The sequence below is a fragment of the Drosophila takahashii genome, chromosome 3L (genome assembly GCF_030179915.1).
Source record: "Drosophila takahashii strain IR98-3 E-12201 chromosome 3L, DtakHiC1v2, whole genome shotgun sequence".
Taxonomy (NCBI): Eukaryota; Metazoa; Arthropoda; class Insecta; order Diptera; family Drosophilidae; genus Drosophila; species Drosophila takahashii.
This window is the reverse complement of record NC_091680.1, coordinates 33,433,987-33,460,130: the sequence shown is the minus strand read 5'-3', so window position 1 is coordinate 33,460,130 and position 26,144 is coordinate 33,433,987. Positions and strand designations below refer to the sequence as shown.

Below are 26,144 nucleotides of genomic sequence, written 5' to 3'. Positions count from 1 at the left end.
CCGCTCCGTTGCTGAGATGTGGCACTTATCCTCCAGGTACAAAGTCCGCGGCAGAGTCCAAAGTCCGGTGCAGTTCCATTATTTCCATTTGTACCCGACACTCTCGCTCTGCCAGCGAAGTCTCCACTTTCTCTCTCTCTGCACCCTTGTTCTCTCAACGTTCCCTCTTCGGAGCTAGACTCTCCACTCTCTCAGAGTTCTTTTTCCAACCCTTGTTCTCCAAACTCTCTTCGCCGTGCCGCTACTACGCTAATTCGCCGCGTAATTGGTTATCGGCCGGCCATCCGTTATTCTTGCTGCTGCTATTTATGGGGAGTTATTCAACTCCTCACAGAACACTATGATATTCACATAAGACTGTGAATCAGCGCAACTGGTAAAAGTCCAAGTTTTGCGGCCTGTGCCAAAAAATTCGAAAAATTGTATGAAGTCTCTTCAGTGTCTAATTATAATAAGTTTTTATCTTTATCCTCCTAAAATATGTAATTCGATGTGCTTTCCACTCGATGTGAGCAGGGGCTTATCGTTAACAATTTCCCCTTATGTGGTTTTGCACTAGAGTTTACAAGAAAAAACGAGAGAGAACGCTAGGGTCGGGTTGGTGTCCCGACTATCTAATACCTGTCACTCGGCTAAAGGGAGTGCGAGGGAGATGGATATATACAATTCTTTTGATTGCGTATAACTTTTTAATGAATGGTCCGATTTTAAATTTCTTTTACATTTCGATAGTTATGAACGTATGAACGCTGAGATCTCGGAACTACAAAAACTAGAAGGCTGAGATTTCCCACACATATTTTGGGGCTTCCTACGCAGCGCAAGTTTATTTTAGCCGAGCGCCTCGCCCCCTCTATCGCCCACAAACGCCCACTAACGATTTTAAAATGTGATCTGCGCCCACACCTTTAAAGATTTCCGAGAAGTATAAATGCAATTTTGTTGTGTATATTTATACCTATCGAAATGTAGAAATCAAATCGGACCATTCATTAAAAAGTTATACACAATCAAAATTGTTTATATATCTATCTCCCTCGCACTCCCTTTAGCTGAGTTACGATTATTAGATAGTCGGGACACCAACCCGAGTACAGCGTTCGCACTCCCTTTAGCGGAGTGACGAGTATTAGATGGTCGGGACACCAACCCGACTATAGCGTTCTCTTTTGTTATAACTTACATGTGGCTAGGTTCCTTTCCCTCGCCCTAGCTTTGATCTCGCGTCTCTGTGGGGGGGGGGTCTCTGTGCATCGCCATCCAAGCTTCTCGACTTATTCGTGGAACTCCCTAGCCTCGATTGCCACCAGGTCCATGGGGATCATTCCGGAGATATCAAGGGCTGCGTCATTCTATACCGTACGGAATTCGAAGCAAACTCTGGATTCTGTATTCCAGGCTCTTCCAGTACTACTCCGTGCCAACAGCTTCGCCCATATAGGGGCATACAACATTGTTGCCCGAGTTACCGACTGCAGAAGAAGTCTACTCACTTGAGCACTTCGCGACAGAGCTCTAGCGACATTAGCGGCCTTTTTATTAGCTTCGAAGAGGTGCTTCCTAAAAGACAGTCTCGTGTCTATCATAACTCCCAGGTAGCGTATTGCTTTTGTTGAACGGATCGTGGAGCCTCCGACTTGGATGCTCGCTGTCTCAACCAGCTGGCGGCTGGATATGAGGACCTCCACGGTTTTGTGGTGCCCTATGCTGAGACCTACTGACGAGAGTAAATCTTCGATAGTTGCTCTGCTTTCGAAAGGGGTTTGCCTACGATTGCGTCTGCTATGTCGCCCACAAAGCCTACCACTCTCATTCTTCCTGGTAGTGCTAACCTTAGAATAAATATTGAATTGAAATAACTCTTGAACTGTGGGGTACATTGGTTTAAAATTTATATATATATTGGAGCCCTGCTTGGGTATACAAAATGGGTTATTTGGGTACCCAAACCAAATTTCAGGTCAAGTATGTCAGGCTTTCTTTTAAATATTTACCTACCCAACCTGACCCCAAAACTTTCGGGTCATTTGGGTTTGGGTAAAATTTTACCCATTTACCCAAATACCCAAACCCAAACGACCCAAGTCAAATGGGTTTCAAATAGATCAGTTCACGTTTAAGGTTAACCAAAGAAAAAATTGATTTTTAAATAAGACGATGATCACAATTTTCACAGCTCATCGACCCGTCGCGATTTCTTAAGGTCAAGATGGTTATTTGTGTATATTTAAAATTAAAGAATACGATATATCAACATTTGTTTTAAGAGTGTTCATGGTTGATAAACAAAATCAAGAATGATGTATTCTCAAAAAATCAAATCCAGAATACTTTTATTCGTTTGTGCTCAAAAAAATGAGAAGATTAAATACTGAAATCAAGAAGATTCGTTCTTGGTTTTTTCGTTCTCAAGTTTTCTCAGTGTGCTTTACAATGATCCACCGATTCTCTCACAGGCCGGAAGCGGTTCCGTTAACGGACATGATTACTGAAACAAATTGTGGTGCCCTTTGGACATACTGGATATCACGCTATGGTTGTCCTGTAACAATTACTACGGATTAGGGAAATCAGTTTGAATCCGCCCTCTTCAAGTCGGGCATACCATGGATCAAGTTGCTGTCAAGTGTGATGCTAGGACTTCGAAGCAAGATCTTGCATCTTCGGCCTTCCGAATGAATTTTAATATGACCTGGATGAACCGTCAAACCCAAGTGCGTTTGTCACTCAATTTAAGACAAAGTAATTAACAACTGCTCTCGAGTCTTCGGAGAGCTTTCAAACAGCCTTTGGAGCCTCCATATACAAGACCATATCCAGTGGTCGTATTGCTGTTCTCTTCTTACACGTTGCGCTGTTGTTGCATGATGCAAAGTTTCTAAACTAAAATCGTTGTCTTTACTAGTAGGTCTACTGATTACAAAAATATTGTATGAACTCTGAGATCTCGGAAACTACAAAAGCTAGAAGGTTGAGATTTTCCACACATATTCTTGTGCGCAAGTTTATTTCAGCGCCGAGCGCCACGCCCCCCCTAACGCAAATGCAATTTTGTTGTGTATATTTATACCTATCGAAATGTAGAAGACATTTTTCAAATCGGACCATTCATTAAAAAGTTATACGCAATCAAAATATATACATACATCTATCTCCCTCGCACTTCGTTTAGCTGAGCTACGATTATAGTCGGGACACGAACCCGAGTACAGCGTTCGCACTCCCCTTAGCTGAGTGACGGGTATTAAATAGTCGGGACACCAACCCGACTATAGCGTTCTGTCTTGTTTTTTTATTCAGAAACCACGTGTATTTCGGCGTACAGAATTTTTTTAATTTAAAATTCCCTTAAAAAGTACTTAATTTAAAAATTATAAATTTTTAAAAATATGTTTCTGAAAGATGTCCCACAAAATTGCATACCAGATATTAAAATAACTCAAACGAGTCTCAAGTGCTGCATAAATTCGGAGCTTAATTCTAAAAAAAATGTTTAAAAAAGGGGTGTGTCAAGCCTACGCACGACAGAAGTGAAACTTCTAGTATTCCTCTTCCGTTTATCATTTCATTATCTCTTTTTATACCCTTGCAGAAGGTATTATGATTTCAGTCAGAAGTTTGCAACGCAGTGAAGGAAACGTTTCCGACCCTATGTATATATTCTTGATCAGCATCACTAGACGAGTTGATCTAGCCATATCCGTCTGTCCATCTTTCCGTCTGTCCATGCGTCTCTCAGTTTTAAAGCTATCGGGCTAAAACTTTTCCAAAAATCTTCTTTCTTTTGCAGGTAGTATATAAGTCGGAACGAGCCAGGTTGGATATATAGCTCTCATAGAAATAATCGGGAAAACAACTTTAAATAAATTATATCTTGGTTGTTTTTGAACATAGAACCTCCTAGTTTTGGAAATTCCATCTTTTAAATACAATTTTAAGAAAATCGGACGAGTATATCATATAGCAGCCATAGGAACTATCAGAAAATTAATGAGAATATAATAGGAAATAAATTATTGCTTCGATGGTTTTTATTGTATTCTCTTCTACTCTGGGATAAGACTCATTTTAAATATTTTCGAACTTAGATTTTAATTTTATCAATATCGAACTACTACGGAACTTTTGGAAAATTAGTGAGAAATAATAGGAAATTTAACATTTTTGAGATTTGTAAATTAATAGGAATTATACAGTGGCTCACAGCTTATTTCAACCAGTCTACACCAAAAACTTTAACAGCCCATAAAAACTAAACAAAACATGTTATCAAAATAATTTGAACGCAGAATACATCTATGAGGATACACATTAGTGTATAAAAATTTTATGATTTTTTAAATATTTTACAAATATTTTTTATGAATTAATTACAAAAAAAAACCCAAAAAAAGGCCACAGCTTATTTCAACCAGTTAACAAAAAAATCGAATAAATTAACATAGTAGCCAAAACCTATTTTTTTTTAATTTGGCATGACTACCCTTTTGTTTAACAACAATTTAAAGTTAACTTTATATGGAAACAATGCCTTTTGTTGTTGTTGCCAAGTAAAAACTACTCCCGACCCTTGGGAAGGACTTTTGGCATAGTTTCGTCTAAAAATATTGTGTTTTCTAACATTTTTTCGTTAAGTGGACTTCCAATATTGTTTTGTGGTAATGTTAAGACACATTTAATTCATAATCATTAGCTTTCGACAGCTCTGGATGAGCTGAATCTGCGAAAAAATATGCACTTCCCATGGGTAATTTCTTTAGTTAAATCAAAAATTAATTTATATTTCAAAATCCTTTTAGTTTTTAATTAATTTATCCTTTTGAATGTGAAGATGAACTCAAATCTTAATCGCGGAGTAAAAAAAAAAATTGTGGAAGGACCTGTTTGACACCTATAGGCCCAAAACAATTAGCGTTCGCCGCTAGGCTTAGGGCTCATTTGGATACACACGAGAAACTCACTTATTAGTGTCCTTAGTATGTTTGAAAAAATGTATTTGAAAGAAATACTTGAATTTTGATACATTTGAGTCGGAAAAATATATCTAAGCGGAGAAAATCCCAATGACGAGCCTAAATTGGGAAGTCAAATTGCTATTTTAAAGTCTAACGGCGAACGCTAATTGTTTTGGGCCTATAGGTGTCAAACAGGTCCTTCCATAATTTTTTTTTTTTACTCCGCGATTAAGATTTGAGTTCATCTTCACATTCAAAAGGATAAATTAATTAAAAACTAAAAGGATTTTGAAATATAAATTAATTTTTGATTTAACTAAAGAAATTACCCATGGGAAGTGCATATTTTTTCGCAGATTCAGCTCATCCAGAGCTGTCGAAAGCTAATGATTATGAATTAAATGTGTCTTAACATTACCACAAAACAATATTGGAAGTCCACTTAACGAAAAAATGTTAGAAAACACAATATTTTTAGACGAAACTATGCCAAAAGTCCTTCCCAAGGGTCGGGAGTAGTTTTTACTTGGCAACAACAACAAAAGGCATTGTTTCCATATAAAGTTAACTTTAAATTGTTGTTAAACAAAAGGGTAGTCATGCCGAATTAAAAAAAAAAATAGGTTTTGGCCACTATGTTAATTTATTCGATTTTTCTGTTAACTGGTTGAAATAAGCTGTGGCCTTTTTTTTGGGCTTTTTTTGTAATTAATTCATAAAAAATATTTGTAAAATATTTAAAAAATCATATAATTTTTATACACTAGTGTGTATCCTCATAGATGTATTCTGCGTTTAAATTATTTTGATAACATGTTTTGTTTAGTTTTTATGGGCTGTTAAAGTTTTTGGTGTAGACTGGTTGAAATAAGCTGTGAGCCACTGTATGCAAGGGTATACATATTAGCTTCTGCTGGCCGAAGATAGCTTCCTTTTTTTTTGAAATTGGAGCTGGTGTTATAGCGTCAGCTGCAGCAAATCGCAGACGCTTTCTGTATGCTTTACTTCTTTCTTGTACAGAAATGATTTCTGTATTCTCACACAAGCAAGCTTAGATTTACTTTAGATTTTACTCTCTCAACTTTATGCGAACGCATGCTGCAACCAAAGAGTATAAGTGCATAATTTCGTTTGCTTATACACTTACACAACCAAAGAATCTAACACGGACAACGCACACTAGGAATGTGTAAAGTGGTCTCAACGCAAGAGCTGCTCTCTTTTAAAACGTCATTTGTGCCAATCTCTATCTAGCTATCTTATTCTATCGCTTAAGAGAGACAGACAGGTAAACAGGTAGTAATTAATTTTAAAAAACTTTAGTCTTTAAGAAATCAATGTTTGTGATGATGATGACATTCATTTATTTATGTTCATGAATCTGACAAATTGTGACTAGCGCTTTAATTTATAAGTATTTTTTTGAACTTGTAGCGTTAGGAAGAAATAAAACCAAAATTAAATTAAAAATTAAACATTTTTAACGTTCTCAGCAGAGCTGAGCTCGCACCATGTGCGAGCGCGCTTAGAGCGAAGAGAGGAAAGAAGTGGACAAAGAGAACGTTCGACAGCGGTGAAGATAAAAAAAAACAAGAAAGGAAGCTACCTTCGGCCAGCCGAAGCTTATAAACCAGGGGTGCTCAGTCCTATGGCACACGAGCACAATTGTTTTTGTAATAGCACTAAGCATACGGCAGAGCACTCGCAATGCTTGCCTAATAGGCAATGCCTATGCACACCCCGAGTCCTCTTTGTGTCGCTGTCCTTAATAGATAAGAGCGATCCAAGCCAACAACAAATTTCATTGAAATTTTTTTTTCTTCTCAACTCACAGTGCAAAGTGTTGTTGTCTTTTTCATGACTGTGTGTGAGTCGTTACTTGCGTGCGTGTGATTTTCTTTCAATTGTGTTGGTAAGGGCACTGCCGCAAGGTAATTTTGAGCTCCCCTGTTATAAACCCTTGCAGATAAAGTAAATACCTATAGTTTAATGCTCACTCAGTGCGGTTCCAGGGATTCCAGATTAGCGTGTCTATTTTTTAAATTTTGTTTTTAAGTTGTCAAAAATCAAAACGCCTACTTCCTACAAAGTTACAATGAATTTTCTCATATTTGTTTGAATATTCTTATGGGAGTCTTAAGATATAGTGGTCCGATCCGGCTCGCTCCGACATATGTACTACCTGCAATAGAAAGAAGACTTTTGGGAAAGTTTCATCGCGGTAGCTTTAAAACTGAGGGACTAGTTCGCATAGAAACGGACAGACGGACATGGCTAGATAGACTCGGCTATTGGTGGTGATATATAAACTTTATGTGGTCGGAATCAACAAAGATATCATTTTTTCCTATTAATTTTCATTTAATTTTCAGATCGTTCCTATCGTTCCTATAGCAGCTATATGATACAGTGGTCCGATTTCTTAAAAATTTAATTCGAAATTCAGAAATAATTAAAAAGTAGTATTCCAAAGAGTAGAAGGTAATATTTTGAAAAACACCGAATATATAATTTTTTTCTACGTTTCTTTTTTTAGGTCCTTTCTATGGGAGCTATAAGATGTAGTTGTCCGTTCCGACTTATATACTACCTGCAATAGCAAAAAGATAGCTTAAAAACTTAGAGACTAGTTTGCGTAGAAACGGACAGACAGGCGGACATGGCTTGATCGACTCGCCTAGTGATGCTGATTAAGAATATATAGGGGAGAGTTTTGTAGGTTGGGACGGTCTGTACGTTGGGACACCCCCTTTTCTAAATACTTTTCAACTAAACATTTTTTTTATTTGTTTCTTAGAGTCGTTTTCAGTAACAAAAATTTTAGGTAAAACATTAGAAGCCAGATTTAAGCTTTGACCCTCGTGTACCATTTTTCACCTAAAAAGTTTTTGACCCCTTTTTTCAAAATTCCATAAAAAATTATTAACGGGCTTAAATATATTTAGCAAAATGCTTAAAACATAGGTAATTAAATGCTTAACAAATATTAAAAATATCAGACTAATTTGACAGTCAGAAAAAAAGTTAATTTTTTATCCCGAAACAACCTATTTTGTGTAAGTTTGGACAATTTGAGCCTGTTAATTACAAATGGACGGAAATTAAGTTAAAACGAACTGAAATTGATTAAATTAACATAAATAAGTAGTTTTTAAAAGTTTGAAGTACATTTAGTATAAGTTTTATTGACTTTTAAAAGTGTCCCAACTTACAGACCTCTTTTTCAAAATGTCGTTTTTTGGTACTTTTCAAAAAAAATATTTTTTCAGTTTTCCCTAAGGAAAAAAAATATTTTTATTTGTTTTTTATTAAGCTAATAGACTAACCTTTCGATCAGTACCAAATGCGTAAAGTTTCATAAGTGAACGTCGAAATGGCAGATCGAAAACAAAAGGTGTGCCAACCTATAGACCTCTCCCCTATACTTTGTGGGGTCGGAAACGTCTCCTTCACTGCGTTGCAAACTTCTGACCGAAATCATAATGCCCTCTGCAAGTGTACTATGGGCAAAAAATTCGAAAGTGAGGCATTTTTCCATTTTTTTGTTCTTCAGTATTACATAAATGACCTTCTGTGGTTATTTACAATACTTAAAGGAATCCCAAATTCATTTTCAAAGAATTTTATTTGGCGTTTTTCGCTTTTTTTTCCTCTAAGAAAGTCGAAAGTTTGAAATAGGGTCACACGTTTACAAAAAGGGACGAAAAACTGTAGTTTTCGCCACTCGATTTCTCTGGCTATTGTAAGCAAACCAAAAAAGTTTAAATATGGATACAAAGAGTGAAGGTTTGTGAAATAAATTATAAACACTGAATGTTTATAATTTATTTTTTGTCCATTTGTTCAATGTGTTGTTGCTTAGTTTTTAGATGACAAATAAGAGTATAGGCAAGGTACAAATTGGAAGTAATAAACAAAACAATTGTTAATCGAACCCTACCAATACCTTTTGCACGTTTTACGTAAAACCTACATGTTGTAGTTGCATTCGAGTACTGTCACTACACATTGCTTAATGTTTGGATCGACAACAACCGGCAACAATCCGCTGTGATGGAATTTGTTTTGCTAACTATGAACGGAATCGAATTAAGCGATAGTCAGCAGACAATAAATAACAAGAAACTTATGCAGTTTTTTGCCCTCTATATCCGTAATTTGCAAAAATGTCACAGAATAATGAACCGGTTCAAGGAAAATCATTCCCAGTGGCTTTCATCGAACTTAACAATTTAAATTTTGGAAAAGGACACGCCAAGTGACAAACCTGGTAGCAAATGCCTCACTTATACTGATGCAGAACCTCGGTTAAAGCGTAAGTTGGCATCTAAATTGGCGAAAGAAAAAGAAAATTCGAAGCCATTGCTTTTGCATGCTGCTTCTATTTTGCAAAAAATATCAAGTAAGAAAATACTTCAGTTTTGTTGCGAAAGGCGTTGAATATGAAATTTAATTTAATTTAATTTTGGTTTTATTTCTTCCTAACGCTACAAGTACAGAAAAATACTAATAAATTAAAGCGCTAGTCACAAATTGTCAGATTTTTTATTTATTTCTATTTTTTTTAGATCCTTGCCTTTAAAAGTAAATATGCGGCTTGGGCGGTTGATGGAGACATAGTCAAATTCAAAATTTAACATAAACAGAAATTGTTTTACAGTTACCAACACAAATAACATTTTCTTTAGATTCTTGCCTTGAAATGTATTTATGCGGCTTGGGCGTAGGATGAAGATGTGGTCCGATTCAAAAAGCAACAAAAACCGAAACTACATCTTAGCCTTAAAAGTATATAACAAAAATTTCAGATTTGTATCTTTAAAACTGGAGTTTATGCCTCAAGGACTGAATATTTGCCCATAGTGAAGTGTATAAAAGGGCGTTTTTCGGTGACCACTGTATCTTTGCCAAAGATTACACTAGTTTACAAAAAAAAATCGATGAAATATACCATGAATGAAACCTTTGTTTTCCGGTAAGGTACGTCTTCCTGATTAAGAAAATGACACTTAAAATTTTTTTTATGGACAAAATTTTTTTTAAGTGGAAAAAACGTTTTTCACATTTTTTTAATTTCTAACTTGAGTTGTGGCTAACCGATTTCAACCATAAATGACATTTTACAGGTAATAGAATGCCCTCCAACTTTCTTTTACACTGCATTAAGTTCCATTCATTAGTTTAGAATCTACACTTCGTCAAAGTTGTAAAAGTGAGAAAAAATGCAAAAATGGTGGCATAAAATAAAACTGTGCCATCGAAAAAAAAATAAATGGTATTTTCGTGATCTAGGGGTCCAACACTGACAGAATTTGCCATCAATTGCTGGGGAGCATTTTGGCTGTAAACTAGTGTTATGCTATGTCTAACCAAACATTTCCTCCTATTAGAGCCCCCTTCTCCCCTACTATAGATTTCAGCTTCACATTCACACCTCCTGCATGACCAGTACGATTGGACCTATAATGCGGTTATTCATTATTCGGCGCATTCATTAATGCAATTTTTTCTCAGCCTATACGATTTTACGTAGGTGCAAGCAAGACAGATATATGTCGGCTGCAATAAGAAAAATTGTAATTATGATGGGCACTTTTGGTATTTTAAAATGCCTTAATACGGTACTACCTCGACCGATGAACAATGAGCAAAATTGAATCTAAAAAGTACAATTTTGCTCATTCATTAGAGCTACTGTGACGCTCCGTAACGCTCACATTTCAAAATTAAGACATTAATGTGTCAATAAGTTTATATAAAATGGCCTTTCTAAAAATTACTGCCGGATATAATAAAATTAAAAACAATTACATAAGTACTTTGTACAGCCCAAAACATTAAAAAAAAAGAAAGGATGCTACCTTCGGCCAGCCGAAGTTTATATACCCTTGCAGGTATGCCTACTTAAAATGTTGTTTTTACATTGTCAAAAATCAAAACGCCTACTTTCCACAAAGTTACAATAAATTTTCTATGAAAAACAAATACATATGTACTTTGAACAGCCCAAAACATTTTAAAAACGTGGTAAAAATTTATGATTTCGTGGCAATACACACTATTAATTTTACAGCATTCAACCGTAATGATTTAACCAGTTAAAGTTATTTAAATTAAGTATTTTAAATTTAACGTCTAAATTCTAAGTGACCATGCCATCTTATCCAAACAAATGCCAAAAAAAGCATATATATTTGTCCCTTTCTAGGCCTCTAATGAATGCTTTAATTAATGAGCCGAACAATGTAGTGCAATAAGCGCATTAACATTAAAGCATTAACAAACAATAGATGACTTAGACTTGGATCATGTACAAACCATGTCTCAGACACACATATCACATCGAAATTAGACTGAGTGAAAAGGAATCCGAACTCATCAATCGTCTATAACCGACATTGTGCATTTAATAGAACGATTAGATATTAGTGTTTTTTGACAGGGCCGCTTCACTGACATGCGACAAAAAGTAGAATTTTATTCTTTTTTTTTCTATAGGAACCCTATGGATAGAAATGAGAAGTGTTTTTAACAGAGCATGTTAAAAACAGTTGATCGTTTTTATACCCGTTACTCGTAGAGTAAAAGGGTATACTAGATTCGTGCAAAAGTATGTAACAGCTAGAAGGAAGCGTTTCCGACCCCATAAAGTATATATATTCTTGATCAGGGTCACTAGCCGAGTCGATCTAGCCATGTCCGTCTGTCCGTCTGTCTGTCTGTCCGTCTGTCCGTCTGTATGAACGCTGAGATCTCAGAAACTACAAAAGCTAGAAGGTTGAGATTTCCCACACATATTCTTTGGCTTCCTACGCAGCGCAAGTTTATTTTAGCCGAGCGCCACGCCCCCTCTAACGCCCACAATCGCCCACTAACGATTTTAAAATGGGTCCTGCGCCCACATCTTTAAAGATTTCCGAGAAGTATAAATGCAATTTTGTGGTGTATATTTATACCTATCGAAATGTAGAAGACATTTTTCAAATCATTAAAAAGTTATACGCAATCAAAAATTATATATCTATCTCTCTCGCACTCCCCTTAGCTAAGTTACGATTATTAGTCGGGACACCAACCCGACACACTCCCTTTAGCTGAGTGACGGGTATTAGATAGTCGGGACAACAACCCGACTATAGCGTTCTCTCTTGTTTCGTTTGCTGTCGGTCTGAACGAAACCGAAAAAAATTTAAAAATTTGGTTTCGGTCTGAGCGAAACCCTTCATTTCAGAATGTTTCGGTTTTCGGTTGACCGTTCTAGACTGAAAATACATTTTTTCGGTCCTTCAAAAAACCGATTTTTGGGACCGTTTGTATGAAACGGTCCCAAAAAACTGTTAGTAGATGAACAAAACTTTGAAATGCTCAGTAAAAACGGTCTTTTTTGACAGTTCTGCCTTTCCTTTGCCTTACACCTTTAAAAATTTAAGGAAATATATAGAACATTTATTTGAAACTACATATATGGTATATGGTATTAGCACCAGGTGCATTACAATTACTGTCATCATTATCTTTTAAGGAGAATACGCTGTTTTCAAGTTTTATTATAAAGCGCCATTGGTTATGCTGTTATACGAATAAAGACATACAAAGGCCATCATCTTCTGAAGAACTCGCGGTTTCTAAAGAATACGCTGTTTTCAAGTTTTTTGATAAAACGCCATAGTAAGATAGACGCCGAGTAAAGATATACAATGGCCAACATCTCCTGAAGAATTCGCGGACTTAAGTCTTGTAAGATATAGCCTCTAAGTGATGGTGTTATACGAGTAAATATACATAATGACCATCATCTTCTGAAGAACTCATGGATTTTTATTTTTTTTTATAAAGCGTCTAAGAGATAGTATTATCCGAGTAAATCATCTTCCATAATCTTCTGAAGAACTCGCGGTTTTTCATATTTTACATTAGGTAAAAATATAACTGGAATATTGGTCTGATAAAGTTCTGTACTTTGCGTTCAAGCTTAAGACACAGTAAAATCCAAAATACTCTTTGTTTAAGATTTTTATAAATAAAAAATGGAATTATTTTTAAAAATTAAATTTAAAACATGTAATTAGGTTTAAAATATTGGGAAAAAACAAACAATATTTTTGGTGTATAGAACATATACTGTGTTTAAACACATAGGTATAAAAATTCAAAAAAACCGTTTTTGTTCTCCGTTCAGTTCAAACGGTTTTTGATCAACCGAGCAAAGACCGAAAACCCTTTGAAAGGAAATAAGCAGTTTCTGTGTGACTATTTGCTCAAAGGGTCCCAAAGTGAGAGTTATTTTGAGACAGCTAGAAATAGTCAACTATTTTTTACATGCTCTGTTTTTTAATGTTCGACGAAGGTTTGAAAATTTACTAGTATATATAAAAACGGAATGTAACGCTCGATTTCACTGCCAGTTTTCTTGAAATATGAATATTTTGACTTATCAAAAACGATTCTACTAGCCTTAACCCACTATAAGTAAAAACAAGAAAGCATGCAATAGTCGGATGGCCCGACTCAGCTAAATGAAGTGCAAGGAGATGGAGATATAAAACTTTGAACGGGCATAACTTATAAACGAATGGTCCGATTTGAAAAATTTCTTCTACATTTCGATAGGTATAAATAGACCACAAAAAATTGCATTTTTACTTTTTCGAAATCTTTAAAGACGTGGGCGCCAAACGCCTATTAAAATCGTTTGAGGCGATTGTGGGCGTTAGAGGGGGCGTGGCGCTCGGCTGAAACACAGGCAGACAGATTCCATTGCGAATATTTTGTATTCAATTAATTACCGAACCATAGTGAAGTGCAACCGTTATAAAACTAATGAATTAAAGACTGAATTGTTATATTTGAACTTCAGTCATTTAACAAATCCCAAGTGCCCCTCTTACTATGACAGCCGTATATACCATTTTCGGCACGGCATCACAATTGAACATGGTGGCCCATGAGGGGACTCTTGCATGAAGATTAAAATTCTCAGTTTGATCTTTCATTTGTTAGTCGCCTACGCTGATTGAGTTAGTTGAGCAGAAATTTGCTGAGCAAACTGCTAACATTACTGCCACAATAACTGCCTCAATACAAAAATCTGAGGATCGCAATTTACACGAAATGCATGAAAAAGTTAACGTGATGAGTGGAAAAATATAAGAACTCACTCAACGGGTGCACCAACTGGAGAAGGAGGTCGCAGTGGTGGAAAGGCTGAAGGAGAGGACGATGCAGCTAGAGGCCGAGACCAAAGATGCACAAACTCTAGGAGGGCGGGTTGGAGAGATTGAAGCGCGGGTGGCAACACAAGCGAACGAGTCCATCGCAGCGGACCTGAGAGTCCATGGTGTGCCTTACCAAGATAATGAAAACTTAAAGTCACTATTTCACTGCGTACCGAAGAGAATTTAAGCAGCCACTAACCCTTCAACTGCTGGGAATGAATTCGCCGGCTTTACCTTAATGAACAGCTTTCAAGAGAAAATTACGAGATCTTCAGAGAGGCCAGACGCCTAAAAAAGCTTAAGCGGCTCTTTTGGGTCCTTACACGGCGGGGGATCGTTCACGTCACTTAATGCGTGGGAGCTGAGGTAATGTGCGTTGAGAGTATGCAAAAGCATCACGATCTCCAAAGGAATTTTTCGCTCTCTCTTAACAACTCATCTGTTGAGAAAGAAGGCGGGCAAAGAGAAGCAGCAGATGACCAAAATCTTTTTCGTTAGAATATATCTCTAAAATATGAAATGTATTAGGGTTAGTTATACTTGTGTAAGAGAAGTCGTAATAGTTATTTATTTTTATTGGTACAACATAATTGTTCTTAAATTGCGTGTGTTTATAGATTCTATTCAACGTTTCTGATATAGAGGCATCCCAATCGAATAGTCGTGCAATTTTGAGGGTTCTCACCAAACCAAATAATGGGTTACATATCTGCCATATAAATGCGCAAAGTTTATGCAAGATTCAAGAGTTCAGGTATTTGTTTGTTAAGTCCAACATAGATGTTTTGTGTGTTTCTGAAACGTGGTTTTCTCCTCAAATTAATGATGCAATGGTAGCATGTGATGGGTACGATATGTACAGATCCGATCGTGAGGGGCATGCCGGGGGTGTCGCTATATACATTAATACAAAACTTAAAACAAAACTAATTTGCAAACAGCCAACAGGAAGTGCAGTTGAATACCTATTTTTACAAGTCAACGGGAGTCGAAGCGCTTCCAATATGCTTCTCGGGTGTGTTTACCGACCGAATCGAACAGTTGACTGTTCTGATTTTTTTGAAGTGGTGGCGTCGTTGTGCTGTAAATATAACAACGTTTTAATAACCGGGGATTTTAAAAGTAATCTGCTAATTGAGCGGCATCTAAACATAGAAATGGAGAGCCTTGGACTGTGAACTCTACTTTACCTACACATTTCTCCAATTCTCTTAACAGTCTTCTTGATGTTTTCTTTGTAAATGATCGTAATAAGACTCTTTTATATGATCAAGTCTTAGTGCCAGCTTTTTCAAAGCATGACTTAATCTATCTGACATATGAATTTGACCCTATTTTTCTTGACAACACCATTAATTACAGAGATTTTAGGAGAATTGACATTGATCTACTTAGCCAGCATTTAGATGCCATCGATCTTAATTATATACATACTTCAACAGATGTAAATGCCCAAATAGGTTTTTTGACTGAATGCTTAGAGCGTTGTATGAGAGATTTGTGCCCCTTAAACAAAGAATTATTAAGGCCACGGGAAATCCTTGGTTTAATAATGCCATAGCTTTAAAGGTAAGCCAAAGAGATAGTGCTTACAGAAGACGGAAAAGATACAAAATCCCCGATTACTATAAAGAATTTAAGTCATTACGAACTGTAGTAACCACCTTAATCATTAATGCGAAGCGTGCTTACTATTCACAAAAACTTCAAACTGCCATGTCAATGAAGCAGAAATGGAAGGAGTTAAAAAATTTGGGTGTTGGCAAGTCCAATAACAAAAGCAATATAACTGCAGACCCCAATGAACTGAATATAAAACTATGAAACTATGACCAACCCTTATCTTGACATTATTGTGAATAATATCTGGTATAATAGCTTTAGTTTTATGTGTGTTTCTTCTTGTGATGTTTTAGATTCGGTTCTTAAAGTAAAGTCGAATGCGGTAGGGCTTGATAATATACACCCTAGCTTCATTAAAATAATCCTGCCAAAAATCATTGACAAGATAACTTATGTGTTCAACACTGCATTTACGACTGCCTGTTTTCCTAATATCTGGAAAATGGCAAAAATTATTCTCGTCCCCAAAGCCAATGATGAATACAGACCGATATCTATTTTGCCATTTCTTTCTAAGGTTTTTGAACAATTAATGGCACAACAGATTAATCTGTTCTTGGGCCAAAATTCATTAATGTGCAATAACCAATCTGGTTTTCGAAAATTTAGAAGCTGTACAACTGCGATATTAGAATTACCGAGAACATCAGACAGAAACTAGACAGTAACCAGATTACATTTTTTACATTATTGGACTTAAGCAAAGCATTTGGCACAGTTAACCACGAAATTCTATGTACTAAACTTTTAAAATTCTTCAACTTCTCTGTACCCGCTGCTAAACTCATATCATCATACTTGGGTGGCAGAATACAAGCTGTTTTTACTGAAATTGGATGTTCAGAACCGCTTGGACTAAAGCGTGGCGTGCCTCAAGGCTCTGTGTTAGGTCCACTTTTGTTTTCAATGTATGTAAACGATTTACCAACTGTATTGTCAAACTGTAATGTCCACTTGTATGCTGACGACGTTCAAATGTATGTTAGCTGTCCTATAGGAAGAATATTAGATTGTGTAAATTGTCAAATGTTAGTAAGTGGGCAACAAGCAATGGTCTGTCGCTTAATCCGTCTAAATGTAAGTGTATCGTTATAAGTAAAAAATCCTCAAGCATCCGTAATCTTCCAAATTTACGTATTGATAGTTCTCCGATCTTCTATGTAGAACAGGTGGCTAATCTTGGCATTACAATTAATTCCAATTTGTCATGGAGTGCACATGTTGTCAAATCTGTGGGGAGGTCATATGGTCAACTTAGGCAACTTTATCTGTCGCAACAATTTTTACCAACATCCATAAGACTTATGATAGCAAAATCATACCTCCTACCAACATTGTGCTACGGAATAGAGATTTTTGGTCATTGTGACAGTGCCTCGCAACACAAGCTAAACATTGCATTTAATAACATAGCTAGATATGTATTTAATATTAAACGAGGGGAACACATCACGTCATTTGCTAATAGTATATACGGCTTTAATTTTAAATCATGGAGTAATGCCAGAAATCTCATTCTTTTACATCAAATTATAAAAACCAAAGAAGCCAGTTACTTATATGAAAAATTGAAATTTGGTACCTCGACAAGAACCCGAAACATTATTACTATTAAACATAAGCTGGCATCTTCGGATCGCCAATTTTTTATCCATTCTATTCGGTTGTGGAATGAATTGCCACAACATCTTAAAATAATTGAAAGCACATCGCAATTTAGGGACAATTTATTTAAATTTTTAAAATCACAATGTACCAATTAAAATTAATATTAAAATTAAAATAGATTACTAAAATTAATTAAAATAAATTTTCAACAGTTTTGTAATATGTCAGCTCTAATTGTTAATTGTATTAAATGTTAGATATAAGTGTTAAACTTAAGTAGGGACCTACATATTCTTTATTCTCATTATACTTCATTTTTGTTTTGTGACTAGTGCATTAAATTATAAGGAATTCCTTGTAGCACTAGGAAGTAAGTAAGAAATAAATAAAACAAGAAAGGAAGCTACCTTCGGCCAGCCGAAGCTTATATACCCTTGTAGATAAAAGAAAACTCACTCGGTGCAGTTCCAGGGATTCCAGATTCAGCGTTTCGATTTATTTCAATTTTGTTTTTAAGTGGTCAAGAATCAAAACGCCTACTTCCTACAAAGTTACAATGAATTTTCTTATATTTGTTTGGGAGCCTTAAGATATAGTGGTCCGATCCGGCTGGCTCCGACATATGTACTACCTGCAATAGAAAGAAGACCTTCGGGAAAGTTTCATCGCGATAGCTTTAAAACTGAGAGACTAGTTCGCATAGAAACGGACAGACGGACAGACGGACATGGCTAGATAGACTCGGCTATTGGTGCTGATCAAGAATATATATACTTTATGTGGTCGGAAACGTCTCCTTCACTGCGTTGCAAACATCTGACTGAAATTATAATACCCTCTACAAGGGTATAAAAATAAATTATCGTCTCCGTTTATGTCCCCAACACGTGCTCTCACACCGGCAGAGCACATTCATCAATGATTATCACCGAAGATCAAAGAGTACGGACGCGTTTTTTCAAGACAACAAAGTCTTAGACCTGTACAACTTGGGCAGGCTATCGTTAACCCGCATTTACACATAGCCAGTACACCGCACAGGCTGTTATTTCTGGAAAAACTGCCTTTTTGTCACCGGAATAATTAAAAACACTAAATTTCGGCGAAGCGTGAGAAGGGGAAGTATATAAGCGCGAAATGATGCTTTCATGGGTGATTTTAAATAGCTGGTTGGTCGAATTGACACCCTGGAGAAGGATGAGGAGGACCTGCGTTCACAACAAGATGGCTACAAAGTAACTTGGAGCGCATGGACCTCGAGATGGCTCGCCTGCGTGAGCTGGTTGTCAGCGTTGACAAGAAGCAGGCTGTGCAGGACGTGGCCAAAACTGCTCTTGACTTACGCATTCATGGAGTTCCTTATGCTGAAGGCGAGAATGTTAAAACGCTATACATCACCCTCTGCTATGGATTAGGCCTAACGCCACTACCTAGGAACACAGTGATCTTCCGAGCTCGTAAAACACAGCGCAGTATTGTGGATTCTATATCTTTAAAACGGAAAATTTTCGGGAAATATTGCTACTTAGAACCCTGGGAATGTATCGCCGCGAAAGGATGCAGCCTCTTCAGTTGAACCAAATGGGATTTGACTCTCAAGTGCCGTTCTATACAATATACAATTTTTAAAAAATGCTATGCATCAACTGAATTTTCATTTTGAGAACAACAATAACAAATATATGTCTCTGGTAAATTGTATGTCTGTAATCTTGATGTCTTTTCAACGTATCCTAACCATATATCTAGTAAATAAGTATATTTATATTATATTAATAACAACAACATCTAAAATTTACGTTAAAAAAATCCCAAAATTTTTCTGGGGTTTGAAAGATAAAGAGTGTATCTTTTAAAAAACTTTAACATCAACAAACCATGAATCCATTTGCCTCCGAGACCTCCGGAAAGTTGGCAAATTTCAGCGTTTTCGGAACTTTGAGGTCCTTGTGCTAGTATTCCTTGCGTCGGAGAACTTTTTGGAAAACGCAGTTTAACCTGAGAATTCGTATTGAATTCAAAAATATATCATCCATCGAGGTAAATTTAAAAAGCATTCAATTTGTTGCACAGTATATTTTGTATAACTATATCCTTCTTTAACTAATAAAATGGCAGGGTTTTTTACATTTTCCAAACTGAGAATAGCATTTTATTTATCAATCTATTGACTATTGATGGAAGTCGAAATAATTAGCTATATTGCGCACAGCTTGGTTAGACTATTAAAGAGACAAGTCCAAGGCCAAACAATTATGAAGCTTCGTGCACAAAGTCAGGTAAACAAAATGGATGAGTTGAGGTATATTCTTGCTAGTTCTGTGGTTGATATTATATGTGTGTCAGAATCCTGGTTAACAGCTGAATCTAGTGATATGTCTATTTCTTGTGATGGTTATGAGTTGTATCGTTCTGATCGTGCTAGTCACGGGGGTGGTGTTATTATTTATGTTTAAAATAGCTTGAATGCCAAAATTTGTAAACATGCATCGGAAAGCCTCATAGATCGAACAAACATATGTCTTTAAAAGCTCTTATAGGATGCATCTACAGACCAAACCGCAACATAGACTTTAGCCACCTGTTACATGTAATTTCAGACGTCTCTTTGTCTTATACAGATGTTTTATTCACAGGAGACATGAACAGCAACATTTTAAAAGAAGCTAATCTGCTAAATAGCTTTAAAGCACTCGGATTAGATATAGTAAACAGTCGTCAGCTAGCTTTCAATGCGTTCGGACGTGCTTATCTTTCGCTATGTCTATTTCAAATTGCTCAGAGTGCAATTCGTCGGTCACTGCAGCCCAGCTTCTATGTTTTGATGCTGTCCGCTGCTCTTCGTTGTGCCGTCGCGCCTTCCACACTTCGTGTGTAAACATTTCGCAGGATGTGTCTAAACTGCTGACCAATTTGCCGAATTTATTGTGGCAATGTGACAACTGTCTTGTCGCTAATGATTCCCACTCCAAAATTGACGAACTCAATGAGAAAACAAGAAAGCAAGCTACCTTCGGCCAGCCGAAGCTTATATACCCTTGCGGCTAAAAGAATGCTCACTCGGTGCAGTTCCAGGGATTCCAGATTCAGCGTTTCTATTTGTTTAAATTTAGTTTTTAGGTAGTCAAGAATCAAAAAGCCTACTTCCTACAAAGTTACAATGAATTTTCTTATATTTGTTTGAATATTCCTATGGGAGCCTTAAGATATAGTGGTCCGATCCGGCTCGCTCCGACATATGTACGACCTGCAATAGAAAGAAGACTTTCGGGAAAGTTTCATCGCGATAGCTTTAAAACTGAGAGACTAGTTCGCATAGAAACGGACAGACGGACAGACAGACAGACGGACAGACGGATATGGCTAGATAGACTCGGCTATTGGTGCTGATCAAGAATATATATACTTTATGTGGTCGGAAACGTCTCCTTCACTGCGTTGCAAACATCTGACTGAAATTATAATACCCTCTACAAGGGTATAAAAATCAATAAGCTGGAAATATTTTGTATGGATCTCAATAACAAATTCTTAAGTGCGATCGCCCATAAACCTGGGGCCATTCAATCTCAGCCTCAGCCGCAGCCGCAGCAGAAAACTAACAACATGAACAACGTTAGTACCAGGCCGCGGACCCTTAGACCTTTGGCAGTGTCCGCCAGTGATGAGGTGCATGTTGCGGACCCGTTAACTGTGGTTAAGGAGGGTGATTGGAGCATCGTTCGTAAAAAGAGGAGGAATATTCGAAAAAACAACAAAACGCGTTTAGTTGGAGAGGCCCCCAGCTGTAGCGATTTGACAGTAATGCAAAGCAAGAAATATTTGCATGTCGGTAAATTTGCCGTTGACCCCGAGCCAGAGGCGGTGTTAAAATATGTGGCTGAAAAGCTTAATGTGGCCACTGAAACTTTTACATGCTTCAAGCTGGTCAAATTGGATGCTGACTTGTCGGCTCTTAAGTTTAACAACTTTAAGCTGGGAGTTCCTGAGCATCTCCTGGCAGCAGTCTTCAATAATAAATTCTGGCCAATATCAGTTAAGGTGGGACATTTCGTTCAACGAGAGAGGCCCAAAGCGGATCACGTTGCTCTTCGAATTCCAACAACAGATGAATCTTCTACCCCCGTAAACTCCCCTTCAAAAAACTCCCAATAATCGGCGTCACTGGCATTGACGTCTGTTGCGGGTTCTTCGTTTCTTATGGCTGCAATTCTCAACTGTATTATCAACAACAACGGCAGAAGCGAGCGGTTAATCTGCTTGCTCTCTGCATCCATCTCTCTCATCAACTCACCCACCAACAGCTGCATTCACAACGACAACAACACCAGCTGATTTTGCCGTTTGCTTTATGCACCTCTGAACTGGTACTAGATGCGCTCCCACAAAGCGCTCTCCTTGGAATTACGCTTTCTTTTCATCATGCAGCTCTTTACATTCAGTTGTTTACGTCGTCTGCCGTGTGTGATGTGTTAAGTTCTCCCGCATGCGAGACGCTCCCTTCACCTCCCGCTGCCTGGACGCAGCATCCATCATCTCGCAGCGTGCTCTTCGGAGTGGCGCACTCTTCGCCGCACACTACATTGGAGCTGTGGCCAACACCTGGGTGGCTCAGCGGTTTTAATGGAGTATCACTCTCGGCTACACAGTTGGCAACATTGGATTGTAATACCATTTATGATCCTTAAGATGATGATCTCAACCCACCAATACGTATTCGTACAGAATCACTGCGCCGCGTTCTTAATGGATCCTACGGCGTTGGAGGGCAGAAAACTGTTGTTGCTGCTGCTGCTGCTGATTTCACTCTCCCGGATTACCGCCAGGCATCCATGGCAAGAGTTCCTGGAAAGTCGCCTAGCCGTAGAATTGAAAACCTTCTTAAAATTTTCTTTCAAAATGTATCTGGAATGAGGACCAAAACCCAATCTGTCTTCATGAACACATCCAATAGTGATTATGACGTCATCATATTGGTGGAAACCTGGCTCAAACCTAACTTTAACGCCAACGAGTTCTTCGATGCAAATCTGTTCAACGTCTATCGTAAGGACAGAGACTTTAGCAGAATGCAGTGCGATAGAGGTGGTGGTGTCATCGTGGCAGTACGCCATACTTTCTTGTGCATAGCCGTTAACTTGAAAACGAAGACTCTCTTCTGGGCCAGTTGGCTGTCGAGGTAGCTGGCTCGTCAGGAAAGATTGTAATAGTTGCTTCCTACATTCCCCCTGGTAGCGATTTTACGCTTTATCAGGCACATTTGAATAATATTTCCAGTATAAATGACAGTTTAGTTGATGGTGTGGGTATCTGTATGACAGGAGATTTCAATTTAGGATCTGTTGTATGGACATGTGACCCGCAATCGCTCTTTATGGTGCCTGGTAATGTTCACCAGCCACATGAAATTATTATTAATTATTGTCATTGATGATTGTTATAGTATGGGCCTCACCCAAATAAATAATATCTTTAATGATTTGCATAGGCTACTAGATTTAATTTTCATCAATTCGATTGTTCATTCCTCGGTAAGCCTTGCTGAATATACTATTTCTAATTGTGATTCTCATCATAAACCAATTTGCTTTAATATTGAATTTTATAACTTTTTACCAACAGTTAATGTAGTTCCTATGTATAACTTTAATGATTCCAGCCTGGCTGCCGTAAGTGACTGCCTCGTATCTATTGATTGGGTCTCTGTACTATCGGATGCTTGCATTGAAACCAATTATAATAATTTTCTATCTGCATTCAAAAATACTCTGGATAGCATTGTCCCAACTAAGGTGCGGGGTTCCTATAGGCTTCCGTGGTACACTAAGGGCCTCCAGAAGTATAAAAATTTAAGGAATAAGTTCTATAAAAGGTTCTTGAGATGGGGTAATCCGGTGGATGGCGATAGATACAGGCAGATAACAAATTTTTATACAATCAGTACATTTCTGATATTGAAAATAGCTTAAAGTCCAATCCTAATTCGTTTTGGCGCTTCGTTAATTCTAAAAAGTCATCATCATCCATCCCTTCAACTATGACATATAAAAATATGGTCGCTAACTCTGGGGCTGATATTGCCAACTTATTTGCTTCCTTTTTTTCTGCCAACTTCGAGCCCGCGTCTAGGTGGAATAACCAGGAAGTCTTAAACAATATTCCAGAATTCAGTAGCATCGGCTTCTTTGATATAACTGATTCCGACATCTCTGAAGCTTTAGTTCACTTTGATGATTCTAAGAAGCCCGACGTTGATGGAGTATCTTCGTTCTTTCTAAAACACTGCTATACTGGTCTTCTTGAACCTCTTAAAATCCTTTTTTCTGCCTCTCTAGCTCAGGGAAATTTTATATCTAGATGAAAAATGGCTAAAATTCTACCGGTCCATAAATGTGGATGTAAGTCTGAGATCTCCAACTGCAGGCCTATTGCCAAAATAAGCAATATAGCTAAGCTGTTCGAGAGAATCGTAGTTAAAAAGTTATCTTTCCATTTAAGTGCCTATATTGACCCAAATCAGCATGGGTTTATGCCTGGACGTTCTACGACCACGAATCTAGCTATCTTCACAAAATTTTGTTTGCAATCTTTTGAGTCCCATTTGCAGGTGGACACAGTTTATACTGACTTTGCCAAGGCTTTTGATAAGGTCTGCCACTCTGCCTTACAAGCAAAGCTATCCAAGCTGGGCTTTCACTCTTCACTTCTCAAATGGATTTCATCTTTCATGGTAATCCGATCCTATCAGCTTGAAGTCAGTGGATCTGTATCAAACTCATATAAAGCGACATCTGGGCTTCCTCAGGGAAGTTCTCTGGGGCCCTTGCTCTTTATCATTTTCATTAATGACATTTGCTTCTGCATTCAGTCAGCCAAATATCTTCTCTATGCAGACGACTTCAAGATTTACCTTTCGGTGAATTCGATAAGTGACACTTATTTGCTGCAGGCTGATCTAAGCAAAATTATTTTATGGTGTACTCGGAACAAACTGCCACTTAATCAAAACAAATGTCATGTGGTCCGCTATAGTAAATGTTCATTATCTATTATTTCAACGTATTATATTTACGATCACCCACTCCTTGCGTTGTACGTAATTATGGATCTTGGGGTCCTCTTTGATAGCAAATTCCTTTTCAATCACCACATTAATTACATCTTGCCCAAAGCATATGCTATGTTCGGTTTTGTCAAACGTAATACTGTACTGTTTAGGGACCCGTAGACTGTCAGTGTTTTCTGCATTTGTTCGCTCAAGGGTGGAATATGCTTCATTTATTTGGAATCCCTCAAGCGCAGTGCATAGCAATAGGGTTTAGCGGCTTCAGAAAAAATTTCTGAAGTTTTCACTCCAGCCGTTGCATTTTTCTGATCCATTCCCATCTTACTCCAGCCAATGCCGCCTACTACATACTTGTAGTCTTAAAGACAGGCGTTCAATAGCGGGCCTACTTTTCGTGAACGACTTAATTATTGGTAACATTGATAGTCCTTTCCTATTGAGTTTAATTACCTTTAATGCCCCAGCCAGGAATCTCCGTACCATGGTCCCTTTTTTTGAAAGTGCTGCTAGGACCAATTATGCTCGGAATGAGCCACTTTTAAGGGCTTTGCGTTTATTAACCTCCCTACCAGCCAGCATCCGGTTATGTTAAGGATCCAAGAAGGATATGCTTAGGCAATCACTTAGGGAATATTTTTTATGTAGTTCTTAGTCTTAGTTTTAAGTTTATAACTTACTAGCCAGATAAGGATCTAATCCATTGGCGGAATAAATAAATAAATATAAAAAAAAATAAATAGAAATACCTACACATTTTTCCAACAGCTGTGTATCACACATTACTTGACGTATTCTTTCTTAATGACTTAAGTAAATCTGTGATATATGACCAGGTCTCTGTACCAGTTTTTTCCAAGCATGACCTTTTTGTCCTGACATATAATCTGACCTTTGAATATAATGACATTAATATTGAGTATAGGGACTTCAAGAATATCGATTATCATCAACTTGAAACTGATTTTTTAGCGTGAGATTGGAATTCTATTTATTTGCTTAGGCTCAGATGACACATTCAATTTTAAGCCTCAATTTATTGTGACAATTTTTAATTTCTGTGAGGTTAAATAAGTGCAAGCGAGTCAGGATTGAAATAATATCGCTCCTTTGAAGTCCTATTAAAGAAAAATTGCTACAATAAATTGACGTTAAAAATTGAATGTGTCATTTGAGCCTTACAAATGTTGAGGACCAATTATGCATTCTTAATACTAACATTAAACATCTCTTTGATAAGCATGTTCCACTGAAACGTAAAATCACTCGACCTAAGCAACAACTGTGGTTTAACGCCAATATCACTAGTTTACAGCCAAACTGCTCCAAGGCAATTGATGGCAAATTCTGTTAGATTTCGACCCCCAAATCATGATAACACCACTAATTTTTTTTTCGATGGCACAGTTTTTTTTTTAAGATTTTGTAAAGTTCAAAATGTTAAATATCAGACTTTTTTCGAATTTCTTCCTATATCTCGGCAAATATCCACCCAATTGGGCCAGTTTTTGTTTCATTATAAAGTCAATAGATCAGAGCTTAACTTTGCCATACAGATCAATATGATTGGATAAGTAATGGCAGCGCAGTATGTGTAATAATGAATAAAATTAAGGAATACAATTGCTTAAATGGTCCAGACACTTTTTGCAATGTGTGTGGTAAATTTATTATGAGCAA

General features: G+C 37.2%; 1 protein-coding gene and 1 long non-coding RNA gene across 4 annotated transcripts in view; one reads left to right on the top strand and one right to left on the bottom strand.

Annotated features, from left to right (window-relative positions):
• Snap25 (Synaptosomal-associated protein 25kDa) overlaps positions 1-26,144 on the top strand; it is a 510,490-nt gene that overhangs the window by 90,502 nt on the left and 393,844 nt on the right. The window lies entirely within an intron of this gene.
• LOC138913126 (uncharacterized) lies at positions 14,705-15,465 on the bottom strand. 2 transcript variants are annotated; one of them, XR_011418742.1, is made up of 3 exons: positions 15,361-15,465; positions 15,136-15,251; positions 14,705-15,084 (listed from the first exon to the last, which is right to left on the bottom strand). It is a non-coding gene; the product is annotated as an uncharacterized lncRNA (long non-coding RNA). The 2 variants fall into 2 exon arrangements; XR_011418741.1 differs by having other exon boundaries at positions 14,705-15,064.